Below are 14968 nucleotides of genomic sequence, written 5' to 3' on the forward strand. Positions count from 1 at the left end.
GAAATTGGGTTCAGGACCAATAAAGAGAGCGCATCAGTGAAGGGCCGCCCCTGAGGAAGGCAGCGGTCAGACGTCCCTGGTTAAGCAGATGTCCCTGAAAGCAAAAAGCAGTTGGAGGTCACCTACAGAGGATGCTGTGAAGGCCAAGACCATAACAGGGTTCAAAAAAGAACTAGTTAAGTTCACGGAGGACAGGTCCATCAATGACTATTAGCCAGGATGGACAGGAATGGTGTCCCTAGCCTCTGTTTTCCAGAAGCTGGGAATGAGTGACTGGGGATGGATCACTTGATGATGACCTGTTCTGTTCATTCCCTCTGGGGCACCTGGCACTGGCCACTGTCGGAAGACAGGATACTGGGCTAGATGGACCCTTGATCTGACCCGGTAGGGCTATTCTTATGTACAAACTTCCCCAAGCCAGACAGCCATGGCTGGAGAGGACTAAGGGCTGACAGCAGCAGAGGGAGATGCCTGCTGGTTCTGTGAGCCGGATAGCTGAAGCTGGAGGAATGATGGAGAATTTAGCCCATTGGTGTCTCTGGGCAAGAGCTGGAGCTGTACCTGGGAAAGAAAGAGGGTGGAGAAGCACCCCAGCTAGAGGGACTGGGGTGAGCCATGGTGAGAGATGCTTGAGCTGTATCTCAGGGTCTAAGTAGGGTGGGTCAGAGACACTGAAGCTGTACAGGAGAGCTGGAGCATGGTGAGAGATGCTGGAGCTGCACTTGGGGTGCTGGGATTTCAGTGTATTGTTCAGTCTGTGGTGGGGAATTCTGGACTTTGGCCGCGGGATTCTTGGTAGTGAATGAACCTCACCAAGGGCTGCTTATATTCAGAAAGTTTGTGCGGAGTTACTGGGGATGCCAGGAGAAAGTAAGGGTATGTCTACACTACGAAATTAGGTCGACTTTATAGAAGTCGGTTTTTTAGAAATCGGTTTTATATATTCGAGTGTGTGTCCCCACAGAAAATGCTCTAAGTGCATTAAGTGCATTAACACGGCAGAGTGCTTCCACAGTACCGAGGCAAGCGTCGACTTCCGGAGTGTTGCACTGTGGGTAGCTATCCCACAGTTCCCGCAGTCTCCGGACATGAGATTCAAAAGTTCGCGGTTCTTTTCCTGTCTACCTGGCCAGTGCATCTGAGTTGAGAGTGCTGTCCAGAGCGGTCACAATAGAGCACTCTGGGATAGCTCCCGGAGGCCAATACCATCGAATTGTGTCCACAGTACCCCAAATTCGACTTGGCAAGGCCGATTTAAGCGCTAATCCACTTGTCGGGGTGGAGTAAGGAAATCGATTTTAAGAGCCCTTTAAGTCGAAAAAAAAGGGCTTCATCATGTGGACAGGTGCAGGTTTACATCGATTTAACGCTGCTAAATTCGACCTAAAGTCCTAGTGTAGACCAGGGCTAAGGCAGGTGCACTGGTCATGCTGTGGCCTGCTGCAGGAGGGTGCTCCATCTTATGACATGAGAGTGGAGAATGTGGGCAGGCGATTGGCCCTGGGGAAGAGGGAACTGCGAGCGCTTGGAAGAGAGAAAATGAGGCAGGGGGCTGCTTGAAGCGCCATCCTGGAGCCACAAGGGGGCGCCCTTAAGGTGGCTGCACTAACACAACTCTCCCAACACCCTGGTGTCTCCCATTTTGGGGAGAGAGAGGCACGGAGAGACCAGATTTTCAAAGCTATTTAGGTATCTAAAGATGATGGTATTGGTGCCTAGTGCGATTCTTAAAAGTGAAAGCAATGGGAGTTGAGCACATTTGAAAATCCCACTAGGGCCAGATAGTTTCAAATGTATTTAGGCACCTAAATCCCTTTAAAATCTGGCCCTAGGTGCCTCCCTTCATGTTTAGGCATCTTCCTTTTTAGGCACACTTGGAAAAATCTGGTCCTCCGTCCCTTGCCACGGGTCACGCAGGAAGTCTGCACCAGAGTGGGGAATTGAACCCGGGCCATCCTTCCTCTCCTCCTGTGACCCTCTTCAACAGTTTTAACTCCACTTGGTTCAAGAGTCAGACACTTAGGAGAGGAATGTAGAAGTTCAGCTCGGGGGCCATGGGAAGCCCCTGTAAATAAATACGGTGTGGTTAGAAAGTGCAATAGGCTGCATCAAAACTGTTCCCTGTTCCCCAACACCCACATGCCCCGGCAAGCTAATGAGGCTGCCCAAAGCCCTTAAACATCCCCTGACGGCCGAAAGGCCCTGAGCAAGGCCAGTGTGACATGCTGCAGAGCAGTTTCGGGGCCTGCCTTTGTGGCAGCTTCCCTTGAAGCCGGCTGACTGGCCCCTCCGCTTGTGGCAGCTCAAAGGTTTCTTTGAGCACCTCAGTTGCTTCTCTTCCTTGCAGCTGCCATAATTAGCTGCGTATGTAATAACCCCATTAGGGCAGCGTAGGTTGGCCTCTGAAGAGCCCTGATTACTGGTCCCCCCCATAACTCAGACGTCATGTTTCCTGAAAGTCAATGGAATCCATACAAGCTGGGGTCACATTTAAGAGACCGGGCTTACGCATGTGGAGAGCAAAGTGTGGTTTCACTAAGACGTGAGAGGCATTCCCACTTCCTGTCCTGGGTGTGCCAGGGCAGACGTCTCGCTAAACCATCTCTCTGCTGACCTGAGAGCTGCGTGGGGCCTTATTTGCCAAGGAATTAGTGCCTTTTGTCCTGTATGGCATGTAGCTATCACACGTTGGTCAAGAAACAACAAAAGTAAAAGCTCCATCAGAGCGTGAGAGGGCGTGCGTGCGTGTGTGTGTGTGTAAAATTAAAGGTCTCCCCGTGTCCTGTTATTAGTTGCATTGTGGTATCACTTGGACCAGGACCCCATTGTGCAAGGTGCTGTACAAACACACAACAAAAAGACAGCTCCTGATCCAAATCTAAGCTTGATTGGAGCTTCCAATCTAAGTAGAAGCATCCACCACAGGGTTAAATTCTGCTTTTCATTACTCCCCATATAACTCTGTTGTCTTTTTCTAGTTCCCTTTTAGCACCTCTATGGCCCTAATCATGTAGAATCTGAGCCGCTCACAACCACTAAGGGCTTTTGTTCTCACAGTACCCTGTGAAGTAGGGAAAGCCGGTGGGGTGATGGGGCAGTGAAGACAGAAATGGGCCCAGTGCAGCAAATCTGGTGGTCCAGGCACGTGATGGGGACTTGAGAGATCTGGTTCAGTTCCGGACTCTATCCCAGATGGTCTGTACATGTCATGTGAATATCTCCATGCCTCTATTTCCCACCTGAAAAGGGGTGATAGAGGCACTTCTGTCCCTCCCAGGTGTGCTGTGAGAATAAATGGAGGGGGCAAGAGGTCCTCAGATATTACAGTGGAATAGGCAGAGGGGAAGGATTTCATGAAATCACAGGCAGCGGAAATTATTGCGTACTTGGTGAGAAGCCCAGAGGTGACCCTGAGGAAATGACGTATGGGAAAAACCAGCTGGGTCCTATCTCGTGCAAAATGCCCTGCTCTGAGGGAGCTGGTGCTGCATGTTGGCATCCTGCTGGCGTACGTTCACGTTTACTGCCAGCATCTTTGCAAATGAAACTTGGACCCGTTTCCTGGGGATGTGGGGGAGCGGGACGGGAGGGTGCCAGCCCCTCCCTGGGTTAGATCCTGCTTCCACTGAGGGCAATGGCAAAGCTTCCATTGATCTCAGCGGTGTAAGATCGGGTCCTATGTGCACAAGGAGCGATAGAGTGGTACATGGATGGGCAAGCCCTGCATGGGGGACCAATCTCACCTTGGCCAGTGCCCTCCCAGAGTCCCCAGCTGTGTCAGTGAGGATCGGGAAGTATTCTCTAGTGGTTGGAGGACAGAGCTAGTTGCTGTCACTCTTGAAGTCTCTTCCCACCTCTGTCACATGCCTGCTATGGGCAAGTCACGTCACCTCGCTGTGCCTCAGTTTACTCCCCGGAGAAGCACTGAGCTCCCCTGGCCATTGTGAGGTTCCATGCAGGCAAATCTAAGAAGCTGAATTTCCCAGGGGGTTCCTCATGCCACCCTCACAGCTCCAGTCACCCAGCAGCTGTCCTGCGTGCTTACAGCCTGGAATGAGCAGATAGTTGAGGCAGTGTTTACTTTCCAGTTCTGGGAAGGAAGGGCCTGATCCTTCCCTTATGCTCTTTTGTTTAGTATGGAAATCAGGGATGTTATTAATGCAAAGCCAATGGAAGCAAATAAGGTTTGCAGCCAAGACAGCGTCTCTGAGCTGTGACCTTCCCAGAGTGCTTTCCTGTCCCGGCTCTTCACCCTGTCGCACTGTAGGGCTGACTGGCAGCCATTTGTTTGCTCTGTCTGTAGGACAAACGGAGAGCCACTGGTCTCAGAGACTTCGTGCGTTTCTTGGCTCCGGATGCTGGCGGTTTGCATGGCAACCTGAAGCAGCAACTCATTTTCCTAAGAGACGCAGCCAGGAATCGATCTAGGAAGTGAGGCAGGGTAAATGCTCCAAGGCTGAGTGTGTCTCGCTGGGGAATGATCTGTGTGTGGCCGCTTCTGCTAAGGCAGCAACACTGAGGCCATGTCTCCACTACGGGGAACGTAACAGCATAGTTACAGTGCCCTACCCCGTAAGGGGTTTTCTGTCGCTGTGGAAACTCCACCTTCCCAAGCGAGGGGGTAGCTAGGTCGACCGAAGCATTCTTCAATCAGCCTACCTGGGTCTACAGTGGGGGATAGGTTGGCGTAGCTCTGGTGCCTGGGGGGTGTGTGTGAATTATTCACACCGTGGAGTGCTGTAGTTATGTCCAGTGTAGACCTGGCCTGTGATTTATCTAAGGGCGGGTCCACACTAAAAATGACACCAGCATAGGTGTGAAAAAAACCACACACCAGACCGACACCGCTATGGCAACAGGACCCGAAGTGTAGACACAGCTATGCCAACAGAAGCTAAGGTGGTTCAGGGAGGCGGTATTCCTATCCCGGGAGAAAAACCCCTTCTGCTGATTGTAGCCTGTGTCTACACTCTGCCAGCAGAGCCTCCAGCGTGTAGACCAGCCTGAATAACACCAGGGTATCAAACTCCTATTGCCATAATCTTTGAAAAGCCCTTGTTCCTCTCACCCCTGGGCAAGCTTGGCCTGAGAAATGTAGCTAAATGGCAGTACAGTTCTGAGTTGGGTTTTGTTTTTATTATCCTGCAGACCCAATAATGTTTTTCAGGACTTAAATCAAGGGCAGCAGCTAATATTCATATTTGCTAAATGAAGAAGGTATACCAAGAAAGGGGAGATGTGCACAAGGCACCAGTGCATACAAGTAACACACCTTACTTGTTTGTTTTTTTTCAATAGCATGACAAGCTGCACAAGTATAATCAAGGACTAACCCCTCCCATGGCTGGAGGGCTAGGTCTGGTCTGTGCAGGGCTGGGCTTGAGCTCCTTTCTCACAAGTATCTTTTTCATACCAATTTAACTCATGTTCATATTAGCCCTCGATGCCCAGGGCTGGATTCTCCAATCACACCAGTTTTATACCTTGTGTAATTGAGCTGATTTCAATGGAGCTACTCCTAATTCTCACCACTGTGAGGGGAGAATCAGGTCCTTATTACCTATCTATGGGACGTAAATGGCCTCTGTTACCATAGGATCCGAGCTGCTCCCAACAATCTTGGGAGGCAGGGCAGTGTTGTTGTCCCCATTTTACAGAGGGGAAACTGAGGCACAGAGAGGCTGAATAATTTGCATTAGGTCACTCGGGAAATCTGTGGCAAAGCAGGGAATCGAACCCATGTGTCCTAAGTCCCAGGCTAGCCTGACCATTGTACCCTCCTTCTTCTGCTATGGAATGAACTCCGTTAACTATGGGGCTCTCACGTGTCAAAGTGAAAGGACGCCACACCCAATAAACAACCCCTGTTTGAGGAGACCCCTTTGAAATATCCCCTGTGGTTTCCAATGCAACTCTGTTCAACCTTTCATTAAAGACCAACCTTTATGAGGGAATCGGTTTTTGCTGGTCCTGTGGGTGGCTGCTCAGCAGAGGCCGGTGGCATCTGAAAGCTGACGGATGTCACTTGACATACAAAGGTTTCCTCAGCGTCGATTTGCAGCTGCAAGTAAATGTGATTAAAGTCTCTGCTTCCAAACAAGGTAGTCAAAACCAGGCCTGTCTGGCCGGACAATGTCCTTTGCTCCCAACAGGTTACACTGTACAGGGCAGCACCTAGGCAGTCCAACCTAATTCTCTGCCAGAGGTTTGCCTGTTTTTTCTCAGCCGTTTGCACTGCAGTCAAGTCACTCCCTAGCAGTTTGTCTCCCTCTCTGTCTTGATCATATAACAGAGCAATAATGTTAAGTTTGTGACATCAAAATCATTTCCACAGCAACAGGTTGTGATGTCATAAGCAATGGATTCACTAATGTTTATAAGCCAGCGTGTGGCCTTCACTTGATGTGTGAAGTTCTCTAAGAAATTTGTGGTCACTTACAACTTCACAGTTGTTGCCATGCTGCATTTCATGATCACAGAGACAGTGGGAAACTGAATTCAGATCCTCCTGCTCCACAGGTCCAGGTCCAGATTACGTGGGTTATGGAGAATCTCCATGAGCTGTCAGTGGTATAGGGGCTAAGACACATGAGTATGTTCAAATTCCATCCATTAGAGGGCAGTAATATTCCCTTCCACCCCCCCACATACACTGACTACCCAGTTAATTACAGTATTAGCATCATTCTGAGACTTAAGGAAGCTCAATCAGAAAAGATTGAGATGTGCCTTGTTTACAGTATCTAAATACCTTAATGGGGAAAAAAGTATCCAGCGCTCTGATCTAGCAGAGAAAGGCAGAACAAGACCCAATGGGTGGAAGCTGGAGCCAGACAAATTCCAATGAAAAATAAGGTTTAATGTTTGTATTTAACCCCTGGAATAAATGGAAACAAGGAAATGGTGGCATCTCCATTTCTGAATAGCTTCAGATCAGGACGAGGCACCTTTGTGGAAAATTGGCTTTAGTTAAATACAAGTTACTGGGCGCAATGCAGGGGTAAATGGGTACCATTTAATAGCCTATGCTGGACAGGAGGTCAGACTAGATGATCTAATGATCCTTTCTTGTCTTAAACTCTATGGGTACATCTATACCGCAAAAAAACTCAAACCCCACAGCCGTGAGGCTCAGAGCCTGGGTCAATGGAGTCAGGCTTGCAGGGCTCACACTATGGAGCTAAAAATAGTCATGGAGCTGTTCCCAGTTGGGGTGGAGCTGGGGTTCGGAAGCCAAGCAGGAACAGCTACACTGCTAGCCCAAGCCAGCTGACCCGAGCTCGGAGACTCGTGGCCGTGTCTGGTTGGTTGATTTGCAGTATAGATGTACTCTGTGAATCTAACTTCGGGGCAGGGTCTGGCAGAAGGAGAAGTTGGTCTGAGCTGGAGAAAGCCCTTACTGAAACATGAATGTTATCAATAAGAGCAAAGGCAATGTCTTGATTCATGGGCCAAGCTCATTTCTTTTTATATAACTATTTCCCCCCTTCCGCCTATCCCCAGCTTTGGTCCAAGGCACTTGACTAGCTAGACCAGAAGATGGGCACATTTAAACTATGCTAATAAACACATGCATCAATTAACATTGCCGGCCAGAAAGGAGTTCAAGGGATGGTGCCCTGGAAAGGTCTGTATGGCTCTTAGTTTGCAACTGAATTCAGACAGTGTGTTTCCTTATTCTATACACATCAATTGCTTGCTGCAGCCATGCGCCCGAAGAAAAACCCTGTTGTCTTTCGTGCTCCATCAACTTTACTGGCTCTGTACTATTTCAGTCACATTCTCCTTTCAGCTCTTCCTTGCTCTGAGCCATCAGTCCCTGGTCCTAGAATTTCTCCCAAACCCCAGTGCATTAGTTCCCTCCCTGAACTCACCTACTGTACAGCTGAGCAAAGGCTGCCTCAATGCTCTTCACTGGAAGAAACTGTCCCTTTTATCCCCAGTCCAGCTCCCTGTGAATTAGAACAAAAGGAAGGAAACATAGAGAGGTGCAGGATCTTTCCAAAGGACTGAGCGGCTCCTTCTGTCTAACATGGCAATCTGGGGGTATGTGAATGGGGTTTATTGAAACGGAGCAGTCGGGAATATTGGACATCATCTGCCCCTGGTGGGAATGGTAACAGGCTCAGGCCCATAGGAACAGTCAGACTGGGGCAGATCACCTGTCTATCCAGTCCTCTCTCCTGTTTTCCGGAGAGGCCCATACCTAAGGTGGCCAATATGAAAAATAAGGATCCCTGTCACTCTCCACCTATTGAAGACCCCTTTCCCTTTCTCCTGGGTTGGTGCTATTGGCATGGGCCTCATTAGAAATGCTGCTGTCCCTGGGGCTGAAGCGAACGGCTTCCCAGAGCAGAGGGAGTGTTATGAGCGTAAATGGAAAGACCTCCATGTTCCATGGCTAGGCTGTGGATTTCTGGTTCGATTGATGAGAAACAGGACAGGCCGGGGAAAAAAGCAGGGTGTTTGTTCACTTTACTCATCAGAGCTTATGCTTCCGACAGAGGTGAAACTCCCATATAATGCCCCAGGCGAGGTAAGAAATCCTGCCTAACGGAGATTTGAAAACAAATCTTCCAGATCCCGAAAGGCAGATCAGTTCACCCCTTCAGTCATGAGGCTTTGTTTCTCCTGCCCGTCTTATTATTTGCCCCCAGCCTGCAAACGTTGAACGTCCATGACATTACCCAGATCTTTTCAAACTGTAGCTGCAGCATGTTTCTTGCCACAAGTAGGGGATACACCAAATTAAAAAATTCTTCTTCCTGTTGGACCAGATTCTCAGCTGGGGTAAACCAGCATAGCTTCAGCGCAGTCAACAGAGTGATGCCACTGAGGATCTGACCTGGTCCTTCTATGTGTATTGCTCTTATTTCTGAGTAAGTACCTAAGAAGCAGGATAGAGAGAAGAGACCGATGATGGATTTTCACTATGGGTGAAATTCAGCCCAGTGCAGAGAGCCAGCTCAGGGTGCAGATACCACTTCAATCCCAGTTACTTCCTGGATGGCGTGAACTGTGGTCACCAGCACTGGAAGACAACACAAACAAACACCAAATGTCCCAGACACTGCGTTTCACCCTTGTTTCAAAATAGCCAAATTGTCAGTTGGCACAGTGGCTCGTCTTTCATATTAGGATCTGCTTTCGCAGGTGTCTGTCCTGCTGAGGAAAGTATTCAGGAAGCCATCTGGTGAATCTGAGCGGAGTCAAAATGATTCATATTTCCACGGTGCATAAGCCACTCAGATGCTCCTAAGCTAAGTTTCTAGATCAGGGGGTCACAGCTATTTCAGGCATCTGTGTCACTGTGCCGATGACTGCTTACATTTAAGGGGATACCTCCTCTGTTGAGGCCCCAGGTGGTTGTTTAAAAAATAAGTTAGAAACATATTTATTTAAAAAAATAACTGAGCATAAGACTAATGCCCTGATTTCTTTGCCAGCTGTTTTGGTGGTTTTCAGAGACTACATGATGGCTGCCGAATATCTCCTTCTAGGATGAACAACTGGACCATCTATAATAACTAGCACTTGTGCTCTATGGAGGTCTCCAAGCACAGTGACATTGTCTTTATTTTACAGATGGGGAAACCAAGGCACAGAGCAATTAAGTGGCATGATCAAGAGCATAAACAGAGTCATTGGTGGAGCTCGGAATAGACCTAGGAGTCCTGACTCTTAGGCCCTGGGCCCATCTACTCTACCACACAGCCTCCTCTCTGCCACCTCTCTTCTGAAAATATCAGTACTTTCATCCATCCAAACCATTTGGAAGCCGGGAAGCACAGAGCTGGGACCAGAACTAAGGAGTCTCAGCCCTTCCTTTCCTACACTCACTCTTCACCTCTGCCTTTCGCTAATGGCCAGCGCTTGTCAAAGCTCGTTAAAGATGAGGTCTTTGTCCATAGCAGCCTCATCTACTCTCCTTCAGAATCTTCCTTCTGCTTCGCGGCTGGATCAAGTAGAAAGCCGAAGGACAGGCTCACCACTTTTTTGCTTATTTTTTATTTTTTTCCCCCTGGAAAAATCTGGGGGTAGAGGTGGGTGTGGAGCAGCACTGAATAAAAAGGGCAAATTATTCCCTCCCAATGAAATTTGTCAAAAAAATCCTCCATCTCCCAAAGTTGTTCCAGCAGCTACCTCTGTCAGATTTATCTCCACAGGCCCTCAGTGATAATTGGACACCTTTGTTAGAATACATGGTTAGTGCTTTGTTTGTTCCCTTCACAGGCATCTTCAAGTTAATGATGCCCAAAGCCCAGCTGTTTACATAGCGCTCTGTTGTGCATGACCCTTTCCAGGTAAGATCTCTGCCCTGAGGATCTTGCAGTCTCATTGATACTGGTTCTATAACATCGCATCATACTTCAAAGGGGAGGCAAAATAAGGGGTGAGGAGTAAAGCTCTTGAATTATTGGGAAGCTCAGTTGAAGCCATTTGAGATGGCAAGTCATGGTAGCGGCTTGGCTTCTTTTCATGAATTCATTGCTTGTATTTTGAATGAAAGTCTTTGGGTGAATGAAAATCCCATTACAGAGTTTGAAAATCTTCGAGGTTGAGATTTTCAGTGCTGCCTTTGGGATTTGGACTCACGTTTTAATGGGATTTTCATTCACTCAAAGATTTTTCCTTCAAAATATAAGCAATGAATTCATTAGCGGCAGTCCCCTCGTGAGGTCTTGAGATGCACATAGCGTCCGTTGACCGCTTGCTGGGATGTCTTGAGCTGCTGAGCTTCTGGGTCCTGGGGCTCTCCGCTCTCTGCAGGTCTGTCACACAGGATAATCTTTGACCTCAGAGGCATCAGGATATTAACTGAGAGCTGGACTGTGTGGGACTTTCTTACACCCAGAGGCATGTCTCACTGTGGAGGAGGGAACTGGTGTATCTTCATCACTTTCCTTCATGCTGCTGAAATGACAGCTTGGGTGCCTCAAGTCCTCGGTCCGGGCATTGGACTGCAGCAGTGTAAGCTCACCCACCACCAGGCCTGGACCTGACCTGCAGGGACTGCTTCTAGAGGGGAGAAAGCCATTTGCTCTCCAGGCCTGTCTGGTCCTTGGTCTCTCTGGTGAGCTAGCTCATGCCCTTAGGCGCAACCCTTTGGGGCACCATTCCCACCCTGCTCCCTGCGTTCTCGAAGTGGGAAGTAAGTCACCCCAGCCATTGAAAGGATGCTGCCATTCTGCCTGGCCAAGCATTTGGTCTAGCAAATTGGAGGGGAGCCAGGTTCCACCGCCTACAGCCCATTCCTCCCTCAGTTGCTCTGCGGGAGGGATATCTGCAGAACGGGGGCTGAGCTCCACCCCAGACCCAAGCAGGTCCTGCTTCGGGGAGTGAGGAGGCCTCGTTCCCCTGGTTGAGAACAAGAAGAGCACAGTCTAACTCTGATGGAACTGCCTAGGAAGCAGTGAGTGCATGCTTGAACCTGCTTTTTGGGATGTTCATGTTCACACACTTGGGACCAAACAGAGACCACAGCCTTGTCTACACTGGGATTTCAGCCACCGATGTAGCTTAGTAAGCTTCGGGCCCTGCGGTGTATCAGTAGACGGTGTGTCTACAGTAGGGACTTGGAACAGCACAGCTACACCAGTGAGTGGAAACCCTGGCGAAAGGTCATTCCACTTCATGGAGGGGTTTGTTAGCTCAAAATCAGGTTTATGTGAGTTTGGGATGACAGTAAATACTTCCAAATTCTCCATAAAAAGATGCAGAGCGCAGGACAGACTGCTGGGGTCCTGCCCTAGAGCCACGCACCCTGTGAGCCCAAGCTATCCTGGAGCCATGAGCTTTGGAGCTGGGACTTCCAGGGCTCCCAGCTCCCCATTAGTCCACGAGGCAGACTAAGGAGCTGGGAGCCTGGAATCTCTGGGACCCAAGGCTGCCAAGGAGCGACAAGACTGGGAGCCAGGGCTTCCAGGCTCCCCATCAGCCTGCGTAGTGGGCTGCTGAGGAAGCGGGCCAGCTGGCTGGAAACCAGACAGGTTTCCAAGCGAGCAGGTTTCCTACCTGAGTTCCAATGGAGCCTTTTCAAAATTGAACCGTCTCGGTAAAATGTTGCCGTTTTGATGAATTTGCAACTTCCAATGAAAAACAATGCAAAAACATCGGTATTTTTCTGACCAGCTCGGTCCAGGGTGGACAGGGCCTAGAACTCATTCCACACAGGGTACACTCCAAAGAGCCATCAGAAAGGAAGGATGTTGAGTCACATTTGTTGCATGTTTGCCCGTGACCTAGAGATTATTTCCCCTTTACCACTCCATCCAATTATCCTTCCAGTTTGTGCCTAGATTGCTTTAAAGCTGGGCTGTCATGCTCGGAAGAATTTGTGGTGATCCATGTTTAAATACTAATCCTTGGGGGAATAATATCACTTTTCAGCAAGAGATCAGCTCAGAAATGCTGGTTTTACCTTTCAAAAACCACTTTAATATATAATCGGCCCTGGTTCACGTTGGGCCTCCTTCGAACATATACTCTGTCTTTTTTCATCGTCATGGATAAAAAGAGAAGGCGTTGGAGCTCTTTTCAGAAAGGATCAAGTCCTGCCTCTTCTTCAAAGGAGCCACCGGGGCTCACGATCCTTTGCAGCATCTTCATGTTCATCAGACATAAAGTTAACAGAAGAGCCAGCTACCAAATCCGCTTTGCATGCAGCTTTTATTGCAGAGCAGAATTCCATTTAAGTTAGTTTCTTTTGAAAATCTGGGAAATTTTGCTAATCTGGTTAAGATAACTCTGGCGGTGTCTTAGCAACTAGAAGTTACCAGGCTTTAAGATGGTGCATATTTCTTTTGCACCAATCTGAGTTCAACAGAGTTTTTGAACTCTTATTCTGTGGTGGAGCTTTGGATGATAGCTGCTTTCTGTAGGTTGGAAGTTGAGTTGATCCAGTCCAAGCAGACAATGCTCCTAAAAGGGGAGGGAAACTGGGCTTTTAACGGTCAATGACTCTTATTAGATTCCATATTGTGGAAGTATGTAGAGCCTGATCCCTTGAAGTGCTGGACAACATCGGCTCCTGTTGGCTTCAGTGGAAGGTGAGGTGACTCAGCACACTGCAGGATTGCACTCTTGGCATGGAAGAAGTCACTGAGTTCAAGTAATTTGCAAGATTCAAAAAAGGGATTGGACATTTATAGCAAGAATATTTTGAGCAGTGGTGGGCAACCTGCGGCTCGTGGGCCGCACGTGGCCTGTCAGGGTAATCCGCTGGCGGGCCACAAGACAATTTGTTTACATCGATCATCCACAGATACAGCTGCTCGCAGCTCCCAGTGGCCGCGGTTCGCCGTTCCCGGCCAATGGAAGCAGGGGCTAGAGGTGATGGGGGGGAGTGGAGGGATGAGCCCGGGGACTGTAGCCTTGCATCCAGGACCTCGGAGCAGAGGATGCAGCAGGGGCCAGGAGCAAGGGGTGCGTATGTTGGGGGAGGGGGTAAGCCCAGTCCCAGCACTGGCGCCCACCGTCTCATGGCTGGGGCCCCCCAGAGCCCACAGCCCAGTGGCCAGTGGCCTGCTACCACCATCTTGTGCCCGCCGCCATCTTGTGCCCACCACCGAAACCCAGGGCCAGAGGACGCAGTGGGGGACAGGGGTGATGGGTGGAGGATGGTGACCCCGGGCTGGCTCCCGCTGCTGCACAGCTGGGGCTGGATCCCGTGGCCCTGCAGCTGGAGCCTGGGGGTGGAGCCCAAACCCTGCGTCCTTCATGCAGTGTGACCTCACTCGCACCATACATGCAAGGTCACGCTGGGGAGGATGCCATTTTACAGAAATGGAAACTGAAGCACGGAGTGATTAAACAAGCACAAGGCCACGCAGCCAATAGGAATGGAAATTAGAACTCTTCCAGCCATTGGATTGATTTATACTTTTTTCAACTAGACTAAAGAGCCCATTATTAAATAGCCATTTCTCAGGTAGGTATTTAGAGACTGGAATCAAGTCACCACTTTCTCTTTGTTAAGCTAAATAGACCAGGTCATGGACCAGGACATTGTGCTAGGTGCTGTACAAACACAAAACAAAAAGATGGTCCCTGCCCCACAGAGCTTACACTGTAAATAGAAGCCATGAGACAACAGATGGATACAGACAGACGGGGGAGTACAAGGAAATAATGGGATAATATTGGTCAGCAGCATAGGCAGTAGACTCAGCACATCAGCAGCTGAGCTGTTGTCATGTTTATCTCCATTTTACATACTTGCCTGCTGCGGACTTTACATAGGGCCTGATCCTGAAGTCAATGAAAAGGCTCTCAAGGGCTTTGGGTCAGGCCTATAAAGAACAACAATTAATAATGAGTAAAGACCTTAGCTCTAAGAGCCATTAAATAGCGAAGGTGTGATGCAAGATTGCTATCATTTTTATATTTATTACTTTTCTATATTTATTCCATATTTCTGCGGAGGGAGGACAGACTGCATGATCTAACCGGTTGCATGGGGTGGGGGAGCGGGTTTGTGTGTGTGTCTATCTCCTGGTTCTATGGTGCAAGAAAACTTAAGGTAGGGTGACCAGATGTCCTGAGTTTATAAAGACAATCCCGATATTCAGGGCTTTTTCTTATGTAGATGCCTATTACCCCTCACCCCCCTGTCCTGATTTTTCACACTTTCTATCTGGTCACCCTAACTGAAGAACAAAATCAGTTTGGCGGTTTGGGGCGAAGGAAATGAGTCTCCCAAATCAAGCACAGACTTTCTGTGACCCCCAGGCTATGTCAGCACTCCCAGAGCTGCTCAGCGAGGGGCTGCTGGCAACGTTATTCTGAACAGAGACCAGAGGAGGGACATTTGCATATGTTTCAAACGAGTGACCTTATCTTTCTCTTGCAGATGAGGAAGTTCCAGAGAAGAAACTGAACTGGATGGAACAACTGTCAGTGAGCTGGGTGAGATGAGCTGCGGGGGAGTGGGGAGAAGCCAATCTGGAGGAAAAAAAACTAAGTG

General features: G+C 49.0%; 1 protein-coding gene across 2 annotated transcripts in view; it reads right to left on the minus strand.

Annotated features, from left to right (window-relative positions):
* Positions 1-14968, minus strand: part of FAM167A (family with sequence similarity 167 member A) — an 86430-nt gene that overhangs the window by 18265 nt on the left and 53197 nt on the right. Inside the window, exons 1-3 of one of the 2 annotated variants that reach the window (XR_012157881.1) lie at positions 8891-9014; positions 7878-7955; positions 5945-6064 (exon numbers count right to left, since the gene is read on the minus strand). The gene's annotated coding sequence lies outside the window, so the exon portion shown is untranslated. Of the gene's footprint in view, positions 1-5944; positions 6065-7877; positions 7956-8890; positions 9015-14224; positions 14295-14968 lie in introns of those variants that run through there. The other variant, XR_012157880.1, reaches the window with a different exon arrangement.

This window comes from Lepidochelys kempii, chromosome 3 (genome assembly GCF_965140265.1).
Source record: "Lepidochelys kempii isolate rLepKem1 chromosome 3, rLepKem1.hap2, whole genome shotgun sequence".
NCBI lineage: Eukaryota > Metazoa > Chordata > Testudines > Cheloniidae > Lepidochelys > Lepidochelys kempii.